Below are 16,072 nucleotides of genomic sequence, written 5' to 3'. Positions count from 1 at the left end.
GGTTTTGTCTATGAAAAGCTGCACTACACTATGTAGGTATATGGTTACTGATGATGGATAATTTAACTATATGTGATAGCTATAAATATTAATGTATGTGTCTGTGCCTCCTGAGATACTTTCATACCCTTAGAAGATCCCAGTATTCTGTATCAAGCATCTGTATATGGTTCTTAGCTTTACATGACTTATGCAGAGCACAATTATGAAAAATGATTTTGATATGATACCCATCTATGATGAGCAAGGATATGTCTTACTAGGGTGGAGAGAGCAGCTAATACCACAGATAGTTCTGTGACCTTTGCTAGCCTGATCTTTGCACAAGCGTGGGGAACCTTTGCCTCCCCCAGATGTTAATAAACTACTGATTCCATCAAACCTCATTGTTGTCCAGAATGGCTAGGACGGATGGGACCTAAAGTTTAGTAACATCTAGAGGGCTGTCACCTTAAAGACTACTCAATGTATTCCAGTGAGAGCTTTTGGAGACTGCCATCCACTTCCCCAGGTGCACAGTTTGTCTGAGGAAGTGGATTCCAATTCACAAAAGCTCACACTGAGGTAAACCCAGTAGTTTTTAAAATGCCACTGTTCTTCTTTTTCTTTTTACTGTGCCTATTGAAACAGACTGACACAGCTACCCCTTTGAAATCTGGAAGACTGCAGATCTTCTAGCACTGACCTAGGAGGGAAGGATAGCCCTCTGCCTCTTTACTCGGCAATGAGCCTCCAAGGATCCATTTGTTCAAATTGCATCTTTTAGAAACCATCCAGTAGAAAAGTACACTGAACAATCTTGTGTAATTAAGGAATGGCTAATTGGCCGAGGCAACTTCCCATCTAAATGTGACAGTTAATTGTTAGCTCCCTTAGTATTGAATGGCATTCCAGAAAGTTTTTTTCCCTCTTCCACACACATGCCAGTGAATACAAACCCCTTCCATCAATGTTCCAGAAAATTGTGCTTCAAACAGATGTATATTAATTCTGCTTCCGTTAGAGAATAATTATATTTTATGACAACATGGGGGAGGGGATTGAGAAAAGCAACAATATATTTTACTATAGAAAATTAAGACTCTTCTTTTAAATAAAAGTAAAAGTAAAGAAAAAAGCCAGCTGTTCTAAATCTGGAATTTAATCCCTCATGAAAGCCATGCTCTGCTTCTACAAAAACGACACTCCTGTGCATCCGGTTGTCAGCTGTAGTAGGAATGCTTCCCAAGACACAGAACCTTGTGCTATTACCATAAAGCATCCATATGTAATACATGTGCATGGTGGCTTGGCTAGCTTTCAAGAAATGGCAGAGTTTAAACCAGTCTCAACTGTCCCATTTTAGACACAATTACCAAGCTGGTAACATTTCGGCATCATATGGTAGGGATGTGCAGGAAAGCAAAATAAAGCCCACTCTGTTGGATTATGTCTAGACTGATCATGACTTCTGCAGTTCAAAATGATTCTTATTATGTAGCTCATAATTGCACATATGCTGCTCTGCTCCCATTTGCAGACTAATGTGCCTTATGCTGCAAAAAAGGGATCATTATATGATTTTCAAGAAAGCTAATTCCATCTCTGTAGAAGCGCTGCCCATTTTCTTACAAAAGCACAGCCCCTAAAAGGACAGAAATGGGCCCTCGGTATCACAACTTTGAATTCCTGCAGGGTTTTTCATTTTCCTATCAAAAAACTGCAATTCAAATAGAATAATTTTTTTTAAAGTCTGAATGTGAGGTGTCATCATTTACTTGATGTTAAGGCAACACAAAATGTATGTTTAGGTTTATATAAATATTTACGGTGTGCATAGCTATGAGCAGAATGTGATATTTGCATATTTGTCTTTAACTAATCAGAATGCATCTATGGTCAGCCAGGCTGCTATAAAAGATAGTGTCAGCCAGGAGTCTGCTATATAGGAATCCAGAATGATCTACTGTTATAGGGATTGATAGAGCTGACAGGATCTCTTACAATATGTGCCTCAGACACTCAAGAGTGAAATATAAAGATATGAATAATATGTAATAGAGCTAAGGTTAAAGTATTATAATATAACCATATTATGAAGATATAACTATTTACCAATGAATGTCTGTCATACCAAATAACTAAGCACTGTACTTATGTAATTTAGTGTGTGTGTGTGTGTGTGTGTGTGTGTGTGTGTGTACAGAAAGAGTTTATTGATTAGTAAAAGTTATTTGTTATTTATAAACCAAGTGTTTATTATTTGAATTACTATTGCTAGCACAAACACCCAATACAGGAGAACAACATTTTACGCAATACTATTCAAATAGTGGGTTTTTTAACTAAACACTTCCAGCTGTGATATGCTATTTCTGCTGCTTTATAGATTATATTTAATTTATTATAGCCATACTCGAAAGAGAAATGGGCCCTCTGTATCACAACTCAAAAGTTCCTGCAGGGTTGTTCTTTTTCTACCCAGAAACTGCAATTCAAATATAGAAGTGTTTTTTTTTTAAAAAAAATGTCTGTTTTTGAGGTGTCAGCCCCTGATTTACTTTGTTTGACAATGCTGAGCGTGAATTAGCCTCCACAGAGAAAGAATATATAGTATAAAACAAGAATATATGGCTTCCCCTATGGTAGAGCAGCTGGTTGGATAGATCAGTGGTTTAGGTATCTGGCTGCAGGGCCAGGAGCTGGGAGTTTGATTCCCCACAAGGCCTCCTGTGTAGTCATGGGCAAACTGCAGAAGTCCCAAAGCACTTGCAGAAAAAAGGGAATGGTAAGCCACATCTGTGTATTATCTACTGATGACAGAGACGCTCTTGCAGGCAAAATAAAAGGCCACCATTGGGTTGCTTTCTTCCGTTGCATTCAGACAGGTGTCAACACAAACAGATAAATTCTTCTCCCACTGATACATTATATAATTTCCCCATCGCAGCAGCCCAGGTAAAAGGAGAAAATCTTAGTGGCACATGCGTAAACTAATATATATGTGAACACAGCATTACAAAATAATATGCTGTGTAGTGGGAGAGATTGATATGTTTAATAAATATGTTTATTTGCTAGTAGGAGGCAGCCGGCTGATTGTTCTACTGTGGTGGGTGGTTAGTTGCAGAAAGTGAGAGACTGCAGCCAGTTACCTTGCAGAATTTTTGATTTTTGGAGGAGACAACAACAAAGCCAAGTCATATGATTCTGCCTCCAAAAAAACCCTTGAGGATGGCAGCAAATTTTGAGCATTGTCAGAGAGGAGCAAATCAGCTTCTATTGCTGTGTCTCTGTGGCTGAGGGAAGAGAGGTTGGTGGGATTGGCTGCCTGAAGAGCCAAAATCACATGGCTGGTTTGGAGTTCTATGCATGATGACTTGGGGCTAGGGTACCATCCTCAAGGCTGCTCTGCCCCCTCTGCCAAAATGTGTTGGGACAGCCAGAAAAAACACCCACAGAAACCAGGACAAACAAGGAATTTTGTCAGTTCTTGATGATTGTTGCAACTGCTGAATGAGAATCATCCACCGATAAAATATATAGTGAATTAAAAAAAAACACAAGTGTAAGGTTGGCCTTACAAACAAGCAACTGTGTCTACCTACAATACAGTGTAGAAGTTGAAATTTGCATTAAAATGAGGGAGGTTTTCTTTTACTCCCTGCTGTAACTAAACAGGAGAGGACACCCCCACCTCTGATCTATATGATAAAATGGTTGAGGGGAGGGGGCTTGCCTGTGCCTCTATATGGGTTTAATTAATCTTAGCTGGCAGTTAAGAATGGCCAATGGACTGAGCCTTTCCAAAAGCCCCTTTAAGGTTCTTGGGAGGGAAAAAAAGGATGCAGGTGACAAGCCAAGGAAAGTAAACACAGTTGAAAAGGAACAGCTGCAGCCAGATGCCAATCTTTTAAGACAGGCCTGGCTGTAACAAGTTTCCAATTCAAACCGAGGACAGGTGCACAAACAAGGGCAGAAAGGTTGCATGAGAGGGCGGCTGCAGGAGACAGAGCAAAGCCAGGCTGCTCTGATGAACCAAAGCAGGGCTGCTTAATGCTGTTTGTTACACTTTCCATTTCAATGCCGCTACCCCTGGTGTCCTGGCAAACTTCCTGTCTCAAAAAAAAAAAAAAAAAAGTTTGTACAGTCTGTGATTCTGTGTGACCAACCACTGAGTAAAATGATGGCTCCTTTGTTTCCTGGAGCAATTGCTGCTGCTCATTGTATTATGCTTCAGTGGAAAAACTCTGCTACTGCACATCAAGGCTGAAAGAATGATTACCTGCTACATTTTTCTCCCCAGCCAGAGATCTTTGGCATAGTTTATTTGGGCCTGCTTCTTTACCCATTTCCATTCTTAATCCTTTCTGGCAATTCTATTTGGTTGGGCAAGAATTAAACTGAACATCTTATCTGCTAGTGAAATAATCAGCCTTGATGTGTTTTAGAGATCTCTCAAAGCCTCCTTTTAAGTACAATATGGGAGCTGTTCTTTTTCAAAAGAGGAGGGAAACATTTGTGACTGCACTGTAACTTTTTTTAAAAAAATGACCTTGGTGTGTGCCCCTCTGCTTGAACTGTTCGTAAATTAAGTTAGTCCAGAGTTACCGTGCAGTGCAAACTCAATGATTTAATTGCTGTTGTAGGCACAAATTTGCTGAGGGAAATCCTATTCTGACAGCAGAATCCTCTGCTGCCGGCAGATTTCACTCTCCCACCAACAGAGCAATCTACTGGCAGAACCACTTAGCTGACTTAAATTCGAGGGTGGCACACGATCAGTGCATGGGGCGCCCCTATAAGTGAATGTGATCCTTATGACCTAGTAACCCCAGAGACGGTCGGGAGGACTTTGTATTCAACATGACTACAAAAGGCCTAGTGTCAGCTCAGCTGGCCCTTGGTTTGGGCTCTGAGTTAGAAACTTCTCTAACACATGACCTATTGCAACAATAGGTGTAAAACAGGCAGGTTCTGGGATAACTCCTGTTTTAACATGTTTCTGTGGAAATCTCTGATTAATTAACAGTTCACGCTCTCTGCCTTGATCCTCATCTGTTTCTGTGAAGGTGTTCACAAGAAGATATTGTTTGTTTCTCTTCCAAATCAAGGTTTGTTTCACATAAGCACTGTCATCATGCCCATAGAGGATTGTCGTTGAAATGACAGGATAATAAGAAAAGTCCTGTCCAGGCTCAGCTCTGTGTACATACTGAAGTCCTGGGGCAATGCTCTGAAGACACCAAATGGTTTTATGAACATACTGAGATGACCCAATAGAGAAATAACACTGTACATTTATTTTCTCTTCCGACAATTAAATACACACTCTCTTTCATATACAGTACATACATGATCTGTGGCATATGGACAGCAAGAGGCAAGACTCTTATTGATGTAAGTGTTTGGAAGTGAAAGCTTTTCTGGCTTTTTAGATAATGGGATTGCAGCCTAAAGACTTGGATTAAGAAACGAGACTTGAAATTGCACTGCTGGAATGATTTAGGAGGGCAGAGGGGCCTCTGGCAATGCTTCTGTGCAGCCAAATACTTTAAGCTGATTAAAGATGTGCTTGCCTTTTTGCCATTATAAAAGAATTTTGTGCTACATGCCCTAGACACAAACCTGTGACAGTCAAGAAACACTTTTCTCCATTGAGAGGTCATCCCATTCTTTCACGGTCTCTGAGGAACCATTCTCTCTTGCTTGGGGGTGGTTGCTGTGGATGACTTTCTGTTCTGTTTTTTTTTCTTTCACTCCCTGTGATGTCTGCCAAAGGTCCAAGAGAGATCAGCTAGTAGGACTGTTAATGAACTCCTCTGGATGTTCTTGAGGTTTCGTGTAAAATAAACAGAAACAACAAGCTAATTGGCCTACATTGAAAACAGTGATATTTATTTCTGGTAGAGATCAGCTGTGACTACCTTGAAACAAAGCTAAAGTTGACAGAGTTATTTTTCAGATGATTTCTTAATGGATGTCTTAACAGAGCATATTATTAACTCTGCCCCACATATACCATTTCAGGATGAGGAGCCCCCTAGCACTCAGACCAGGGGCATACCTACCTGCACATGCTCCCACCCCATTCAAACACTCATGCATGCAAAGAAAATGATCTCTTGTCTGTGATCATGATGCCCTGCCCTATACCTTGCTTTTTCTATAGCAAATACATTTTGACGTCTTGTTGGTGGTTCTTGGCAGCAACAACAGTGGCCTCCTTGGTCCACTGTCCATACTGGCTGGGGTATTCTGGGACTACTAAAAATGTAACTTTTTCCATCTTCCATTTGTCCTACTCTCTAAAAACCTCCCCTAGTGCTTTAAAGCTACTGCCCATCACTATGTCTTGTACTGTGGAATTCTGTTCACCATTTACCAACGATGTTGGTAAGTCTTTGGGTCCATGTCTGAAGCCTTAATCTGAGTCCGAGTCTTTGGTACCAAGCCCCAAGTCCCAAATCCATGTCCCTATTAAAAACACATTTTTCTGCATAAAAAAAGGAAGGGGGGTGGATTCCACATCGTGAATTGAGTCAGAGTCATTGGAAAAAAACAACAACGAAGTTGAGTCCAATTTGAGTCCCCAGTGTGACTTAAGTCCAAGTTGACACTGGGTCCCGCGACTTGAGTCCCCATCCCTACTAATTACACACTGCGTACTGTATAACTATGTAAGTGCTACGTATTCTCGGTTTTACTGTATGGATTAAAATGTATTGAGCTAAGAGAATGAACAACAAAGTAGTAATAAAGGCCAATATATCATAAAACACATAAAATGCCAAAAGATGGAATATTTTGGTCATTTAACATGGAATGAAAAGTACAGCTTGTTACAGCTGAACATGCAAGGTAAAATAAATGGGGAAAGAAGTGCAAGGGAATATCGTTCAATGATATGGCGCTTTAACAAGGTAAGTAAAACATTCATATAAAAAAAGAAAAATAAGATTAACATTACCAGCATCTGGAAAAACTCGTTATGAAAGCAGATTTGAATAATTCTGTTTTCACAAATTTTCTGAAACCTAAGGAGGGAAGGAGCCTTGTTTGTAGCTTATTTCAAAGACTGGGGGCCACCACCAAAAAGTCTCGATTTCCCTCTAATTGGCTGTCTGTCTTATCTCCTTGTGCCAACTCTGGCAAGTTCTGACAACTAAGAATCAAGTGATCAGGTTGACAATTTTTATTTTACTGCAAACATAAGTTCTTCTTCAGTTTCCACACTAGTGATCTGGCAAGACTGGAGGTTCTTGACCTTTGGCATTTGAGATGTTTTGAATTTAAACTCTCAGAATCCCTGCCCATATGCTGGCTTGGGTTTCTAGAAGCTTAAGCCCCAAAGATTTTGAGGCCCAAAAGTTGAGAACTACAACTCTTATTTTGGTTGTTTAGTTCTGCTGCATCCAAAGTTGAAATGGCATCAATGATCTCCACCTTCTAGTATGAGATAAACAAGAATTATGCATCATCTAAAGAGGAATGTTCATCTACTTTTCCTGTGCTGCTGGTTAGTTGTGTGGTTTGGCAGATGCACTCTGGCTACATTTATTACTGGAAAGTAAAATAGATCAGAGATAAAGGCATCCCTGAGGAGTGGCTCCATCCTGCTCTTCCTCAGTAGTGACCATTAATTTAGTGAGGCAACACCCATGTAACTCTAAAAGTAACTTTTAAAGTTTTCTAGTTATACTAGAAAAGGAATGAAGTTATCCCTCACTAGGTTATAATTCTGATTTAATGTAGTAGTTATTATGACTGTGCAAGGAATTCTTTCACTCAGTTACTTACTTTGTGTTGTTAAGTAACACACACTAGCACAGAATAAAGAGAAATGGCGAGATATAAATTTTATATATATAGGAATTTGTTGTAACTTGTTGTTAGCCACCCAGCGTAGACTTTTGTCTAGATGGGCAGGATATTATTTATAAAATTTATATCCTGCCCATCTAGACAAAAGTCTGCGCTGGGCGGCTAACAACAAGTTACAACAAATTCCTAAAAACAATAGCAATATAAAATAACAACTGAAACATAATATGGTACAAGATGGCAAACTAAGCAGTGACAGTAAACTAAGCATTATATATAATGTAAGTCCCACTGCCTAATAAAACTACAACCAAAATAATATTGTGGCCACCACACTGAGATAAATAATAAAAAACAGAATTTTAAAAAAGTATGGGACTGGACGAGGACATGATTAGGAAAAGAATGGAACTGTGGTATTGGAAGAATGAAGGAGATGGCTTTGCAAACAGAGTGCTCTGCCCGAGTCCTGCTTTTCTTCAGCTTGCACGTATGTAAGCTGGAGACGGGTCTGCTGGTTTCTATGGTGCTTTCTACTCACGTGAGAGATTCACCATGCGTGAAACCGACTGCTCCACAGAGTGTTCCCAGGCAGTGACACCAGATCTCAACAAAACCTTTCCAGAAACATTTATACAGATAGTAGAACTAGCAAAACTGCAACATAATGCTTCACCAACAACACCTGCTGCTAAGATTTTTGCCCCATGTTGGGAGCGCGATCTATCAGTGACCAAAGTCCACCGGGGCCACAGCCGGGCATTGTCCATTTATGGGACTGTTTTGCAACATGTTGGAGACACATTAGGTGGTTTTCTTTTACAGACTTGATTGCTGAATCTGTTAACATTCAAATCACTTTGGTATGATTCATCTTCAATTTGAAACCAGTTTGGTCTGACCAAATCTGACCTGGGCTTGGTCCTGATCAGCCTATTCAGCCCAATTCAGTTAGGGATTGGGCTCACCAATTGCATAGCATCGGTAGTTATACTTCAGTTACTGGGAAAAAATGAATTAATTATAAAATAACATATTTGTTACCAGTTACTTTCTGGATTTAGGCCATTCCATTCCATTTTTCTGCCTGAAGCATAGTAGCAATTGAGACTTTCCCCTCCCTATTCACAAAGCCAGGCAAATTATTTTGGCACATGAGGCAGCGAACACATCTTCCCATTGCTGGCAGTAAAAACACAGCAAATTGAAGAACTACCAGTCCGTTACCCTTTCATCTGCAATCTGCTGCTTGAGGGCAGCTGCTTCACTGTGCCTAATGGTAGGGTTGGCCTTGTCTATGGCAGCATAAATGTGGCATTTATCAACTAGGCACTTATCTGTGTACTTGTAGCATAGATAGCGTGCAAGGAATGGAGGAGATGAGGGAAAAATGCATGTCATGTAGCTTTCATTTGTAAGTCGAGACACAGCAAGTTAAAGTTCAGCACGATTTCATTCCAAACCCACTGTTTTTTTGGCCATTATTCATTCAAACTGCAAGCAAAAGTTCCACTAAATCACAAGCAATTCCGGTGGGATTCTGCCAGTTAAAAACTTCCAAGTAGGCAATTTAACAAAATAGAAGCTTCAAGAGACTCATCAGAAAAATGCTGGGCATGCTCTTTTTATTTATTTATTTTTTAAAAAAGGTGTAAAATCAGAGCATTAAATGGAAAGAACTGCTGGCATAAATATGAAAAGATTATTTTATTAGTGCTTTTTGGAAAATAGCAGTTCTGATTCAGATTGACAAATTCTAGCTGACATTTAGTTTTGAAATCTTTTATATATTCTTGAAACAAATATCTAACCCTGTTTTTTTGGAATTTAAGACATTCCAAAAATACATTATAATAATTATAGTCCACGTTATACATTTCAAAAAATCAATTAAGCATTTTATGAGTCAACTGATGTAATTTAATCTGATAGGAAGGCAATCTTTTCTGAAGCACTCTGCTTTGGATGGAGTGCAAAAAAAGGTAATGATTTGGGCAAATAATGGATTATGGTACATAAGTCAGGAAGTTAGTAGTGAAATGGAGCCATGAAGGAATGAAGCTAGCAACCACCTCAAAATGAGCAAACTGAGGCCTTGATTTGTTTCTCAACAGGGCCTTGTGGTGCTTTTATATTGCTTCTTCACCACAAGAGATGTAAAGGGAACCTGCACCTAAATTGGAAATAAAAGTGAGTTGGTGATTCCTCCTCAGGCTAAAAAAACTTCTGACCAACTTTTAAAGAATATAAAAGAATTGTGTTTAAAACTTGCAAAATGACTTGGGATTGGTAGGGCATACACTGTGCGCTACGGAAGTTCCATATACACCCTGGTCCAAAATAACACAACCTGGTCTAAAATAACACAGAAACATAACAGAAAACTACAACTTAATAAATTAACAAATTAGGTTTTTAAAAAGTTTACTAATGGCATACCATCAAAACACATGGGTGAATTAAAGGCCAGCTGCCTCAAAAGACATAGGTTAGGCCTTTTTCAAAAGATGCTACCCTTGTTGATGGGGGAGGCACAAATAAGAGGGCTCTGTGGATGATCTTGGAGCATGGGTGGACCATATGCAGCCCATAAACTTTATGTAGGCTCATTCTCTCTCCTGCTTTTGTGACCAGTTTTCCAAAATTCAGTGTCAAAATTTAGAGAAACACCACAAAATGTTTTTAAAAAAATTCAGAAAATTCTCTATGTGAGGAGCAGAGTTATATATACATATATTTGCATATCCCTCCAAAAGCAAGAGCCTGCAAGAGTGACATTTCTAATCAAGGAACAGTACTTTTTCTAAAAATGTGATAAGCATCTCATTTAGTTTGACTCAGGAAGATGACTTTAAAATCATTTCTTCAAATGTTTTCTTCAGATTTATTAGGAATGTGTGCCTCTTTTTTGTTGTTGTTCCAAATCTCCCCCACTTTTAAACAAACAAACAAAAAAACAGTGCACAGTTTATTTAAAGATGCATGGGTGGGTTTATTTCATCATTTTCTCAACTGTTGCCATCTGTTTAGTTCCAAATCAAAGCGGGAGAAATGGTTTGACTTCTTTGTTCTTGTTTCAACCCCAAGTCGTCATAATAATGATAATGATTAGAACATATCTTCTTTGATTGTGGTTTCCTCAGTGACTTGGTGGCCGGAACTCAGGCTTACAATAAAAGGCTGGCATTTTAACTGAAGACCTACATACACTCTTTGCTAAAAGCAGACATATGGCTGAAATATGCAAATATGCATGCCAGACAAAATTTTTCACATTTTTAGAAATTTAGTGTTGGAAAATAATCATTTTCCTGCAGCTGTCATGTTGATGTTTTCTTTGACAGCAACATGTTCTGCCACCATTTTCTGCTTGTTTTTTTTTTTACATTAATTTATACCAGGTGCTAACAAGAACTAAACAGCCAACTGCTGCTAGTACAGAATATGGAGAAACAGAATGGTTTTCAATTGGCCAAGTGGTCAGACAAGGGTGTATTTTATCTCTCTATTTGTTCTGTTCACACAATGTATCGTACACACAACTGGATTAGAATCAGATGAAGGCGGGGTGAAAACTGGTGGAACAAATATCAGCAATTTAGAATGTGCAATGACTCCATGCTACTGGCAGACATTAGCAATGGTTTGAAAACAACAAAATAACTTTAACGCTGCTGATGAAGAAATCAAAATTGCTTGAGATTTTCTATACCTCATTTTAATCATCAATCCAAATGGAGACTGCAGCTGACAAATCAGGCTGCAGACTGAAATATGGAAGGATAGTCTATTCCAGAGGCCACAAGCAGCACATGCATCATCCTATTTCCCCACTCTTTTGCAAGATTTTACAGCTGGACTGAGGACCAGGCAAGGAAAACCATGTACTCAGTGCTAACCACCTTTTAAGGGAGCAGCTCTTCCAAAAATGTGTTGAACATATAGTTTGACCTTCAGCCTCAACTCATTTGAATGATGCTTGTTTAGCATTGCCCCTTCATGAAAATGACTGTGAAAATGTAAGAACTGCACTGGTGATGAGATTCTGGTTCACCATCCTGTTTCACAAAAAGGCCTGTTATTTGTTTCTGGGAAGCCTCAAAGCAGAGCATTAAGGCTCTTGTCTTTTTCCTAGAAAGTGGCACTCAGAAGCTGTCTAAATAGTAATCTCTAACATACCTGCCTTATTATGGAAACAAACAGTCAAAATGTATTCGTGAAGGCTTTCATGGCTGGGATCTAATGGTTGTTGTGGGTTTTCTGGGCTCTTTGGCCATGTTCTGAAGGTTGTTTTTCCTAACATTTCACCAGTCTCTGTGACTGGCATCTTCAGAGGATGGGAGTAGCAGCTACTCCTGTCCTCTGAAGATGCCGGCCACAGAGACTGGCGAAACGTTAGGAAGAACAACCTTCAGAACACGGCCAAAGAGCCCAGAAAACCTACAACAACCACTAACAGTCAAAACTTTCAGTGTCCCAATTGCAAATACTGGAGGGTGGGAATACTGCTCAATCCAATTTATATCCAAATTAGAACCAACTTGCCTGGGCTGATTTGAAGGTGACTGGAACTGATATTTTTCATGGGTTTCTGTGGATATTGATATGCATTGTGTTTCGAGATTGTGGCAGAGGGTGAACTGGGAAAACAATATGTATATACAGAGGAACCTTGGATGGGGGCCATAATACAGCTCAGATTGTCCAGGGGAAAGGGTAAGAGGTTTCAAAGCCAGTGCTCCCTGCCACCTAAAATACCACCAAGACTATCACCAGCACCCAATGCATCTTTTCCAACATGAGCTGCAGGCTGGGGAACCAATCTCAACTCAACTGTGATGCTGGAGAAAGAAAAGGTAGAAGGTAGAAGGAGTGCCAGTGTCTTCTCCAGAAGAAGCAGCTGGTCCTGATGCTGCCTCCAGCACCACCCCAGGTGCATACTGAGACCAGGAGGCAAGTACTGCAGAGCATTGAGCCTTGGCCACACAATGGGAGCACCACCCTTTGCTCCTCATTTTAATCAAAGCCTATGGCTTTGGCTCCTTCTGGTGGTCACCATTCAGAGAAACCAAAGGCCTTCCCAACTCATTGCTGCCAAAACAGGGAGGTGGCGTGGACAGAGACGTCACCCTCGGCTGTCAGTTCAAGAGAAACACCTGTTTCAGGGTCTGTTGAATTTCCTGCCTTATTATGATAAACCCCCATTTTACTTAAGTTACATTATCAGGAGTCCATGGATCTGGAAATGGAGGGGTGGCCACCTGCCAACCCTGGCCAAGGTAGCAGACCCACGCTCTGAAACATGCATGAGACTCAGATGCCACATGTAGCAGAAGGTCTCTCTTCCTCTTAAGAGAGACCTCCCTGTGGAGATAGTGACAGGCAAGGGGAAGGCTGGGAACTGTCTTCCTATTCACAGTTTCAAATTAGCCTTTCATTTATATTTTTGAACACCTAAAAAGGGCCTTAAACAACTTTCTATGTTACTAGCACCATAGGCCAGAGAGGTATTAATAAACATATTTTCTATATAGAAAGGGGTGAGGCTGAGAAATATGGGCTGGCCTGAGGCGATCCATTCAGTTCATCGCACCGGACTCCTGCATTCCCAGCTCAGTGTATTAAACTGCAATATATTGCTCAATAAACACCTTTTTGTCAAGATGCACAGTTTCAGTGTAGAAACACTGAAAAGGTTCATCATTCCTTGACTCAAAACACAAACTTTAGTCACTAGTAAATCTTGCCCTAAAAAACAAGATTGGTGGTATAACCCCCCTATCTCTTTTCTAGCTTGGATTTTAATCTCAGGTCAGAAAATGTCTTGGGTAGCCCTGCTTAAAGCCAGCATTGTAACAGAACATCTTAACAAGTTTAGAACATTCACTAGGGCAATGCTGACCGACATGTTTTCATATAGTGATCCCTAATAGCTAACTTAATGAGGATTGAGCTGGGTTTTTTTTTTCAATGGCCTGATACTAGAAATGGGTATGAACCACCAGTTCATCAGTTTTTGACTGTTCTCTCTCTCTCTCTTTTTTTGTGTGTGTGTCCGAATAGGTGTTCAGGGCTTCCCAGCCTCATCTCTTCCAGCTGGCAGCCACTCAGAGGCGGTGCCCCAGCTTCCTTGCCCTGCCTCCTCTGGGCACTGCCTCTGAATGGATCCCTGCTGGAGAAGGCAGGACTGGCAAGCACCAAGCACTTGTTCAGGCCAAAACATGAACCATCACAAACTGTCAAAGTGACAGTTCAGATCAATCTCTACCTGATACCAGTTAGCTTGTAGAGTTGCCGTGGCTGCTTTGATCCTAGTTTTTCTGAATAACTGTGAATTATTCTTTCGGTGCCCATCATCACTACTTAAGAGGGCAAGGTAGAAAATGTCTCTGCCCCCACTAAAAACTTTTAAAAATCTGAATGCTGTTGTTATGTGCCATCTGACTTATAGCAACCCTATGGATCAGCAATCTCAAAAATGTTCTGTCCTCAACTGCCCTGCTCAGCAATTCAGACTCAAGTCTGTGGCTTCCTTTAGGAAGTCAGTCCATGTTATATTTGGTCTTCCTTTTTTCCTGCTGTCTTTCACCTTTTCCAGCATTACTGTCTTGTCCAGAGAATTCTGCCTTCTCATGATGTACCCAAAGTAGGAAGGACTCAACTTCAACATTTTTGCCTTCAGAGATAATTCAGGCATGGTTTGATCTAGGACCAACTTCTTTGTCTTTCTAATGTCCAGGGTATCGGCAAAGCTTTCCTCCAGCACCACATTTCAAATGAATCAAATTTTTTTCCTATCACCTTTCTTAACTGTTCAGCTTTCACACATACATGGTGATCAGGAATATAAAAATGTAGATGATTTTGGTCTTGCCCTCCAGTGACACATCCTTCCATTTGATTATATTTTCTTATTCATTCATTGCTGCCTTTCATAGTATCAATTTTTTTCTGATTTCTTGGCTGCATTCTCCATTTGGAGTGATGACTGAACTGAGGTATACAAAATTTCTATTTCTGTTTCTTCATTGTCAACATTAAAGTCACATAGTTCTTCTGTAATCATGATTTTCAACTGCAGCCCTGCTTTGGCGCTTCTTTCATTTTAAAAGTCATTGCAAGTTGTTACAGCTTTCTGCCAGTAAGATGGTGTCATTTGCATATCTTCACTTACTGATGATTCTTCCACCAGTTTTCACACATCTTTCATCTGAATTCGTACAATATGTTCTGCATACAGACTGAACGGATAAGAGGATGAAATGATGACTTCAATGTCATTTTACTCCAGGTTTTTCTTCAAATTTTACAACAGCTAAACTAAGGTGCTGAACCCTATCTCCAAAATAGGTTTAGAACCTTGAATAGCTTCTGTAATGATTAGACTAAAACCCTGAACAAATTCACAACCCCTACAAAGTCAGAGTCATCAGAGTCTCTGGGCTCAGGTTATGCCCCAGCAGCCCACTTCTGCCTGCTTCTTCACCAGACACAGAGGATTGGGACCTCTTTGTATTCCTGTTTTGCTGAACTCCCAGTCCAGCATTTTGTGCAAAGTGGGGGAGATGGGGAAAGGAGCAAGTAGTAGCAGCAATCTATCACACCTGGCTCTGCCCACCAATGGCTGCTGTGCCTTCCGCACTGAGTACCAGCCACTACTGGTTCTAAACCTGTTTTTGTACAGTAACCACCTGGATGTGATAAAATGACCACAATAAAGAGTTTTATGACATGTTACAGAGATCAACATATTTTATTTGATGTGAGTGTTTTTGGATAGCAACGTGCTTTGACAACTTGCCACTGAAGGCCTCCCTAAACAATTAGGTCTTAGCCAGTCTTTGAAAAGTTTGTAGGGAGGAGGCCTGCCTCACTTCTAAAAGAAGTCTGTTCTTAAGTTCCCCTTATATGCAAAGCATATTCAGACTCTCACCAAATTCTCAATTTCAAGGTCAAATGATTTCTTCTGTTTAGTTCTCCCATCCTTAGCTGATAGCAGACATGGGAAGGGTGTAATTTGGATCTGGATTGCGGTTGTGAAGAAGACCGAGCCATTTTTTTTTCTTGCTCACCCATTTACTTTGAAAAGTGCCCACAGCAGCAAAAATCAATAATCGAGAAAAGGTTAAACTCAATCAAATCACAGAGAGATTAAAAATCTCAACAATAAAGTAAACAGGCACAGGATGGTAGATAAAACCAACAGAAATTAATCAACTCAATGAAACACCTGCCAGAGTGAAAACAGCTTGAGGAGGCAATGAAAAGA

This window comes from Pogona vitticeps, chromosome 3 (assembly GCF_051106095.1).
Source record: "Pogona vitticeps strain Pit_001003342236 chromosome 3, PviZW2.1, whole genome shotgun sequence".
In the NCBI taxonomy this organism is placed as follows: domain Eukaryota; kingdom Metazoa; phylum Chordata; class Lepidosauria; order Squamata; family Agamidae; genus Pogona; species Pogona vitticeps.
This window is presented reverse-complemented; position numbering follows the sequence as displayed.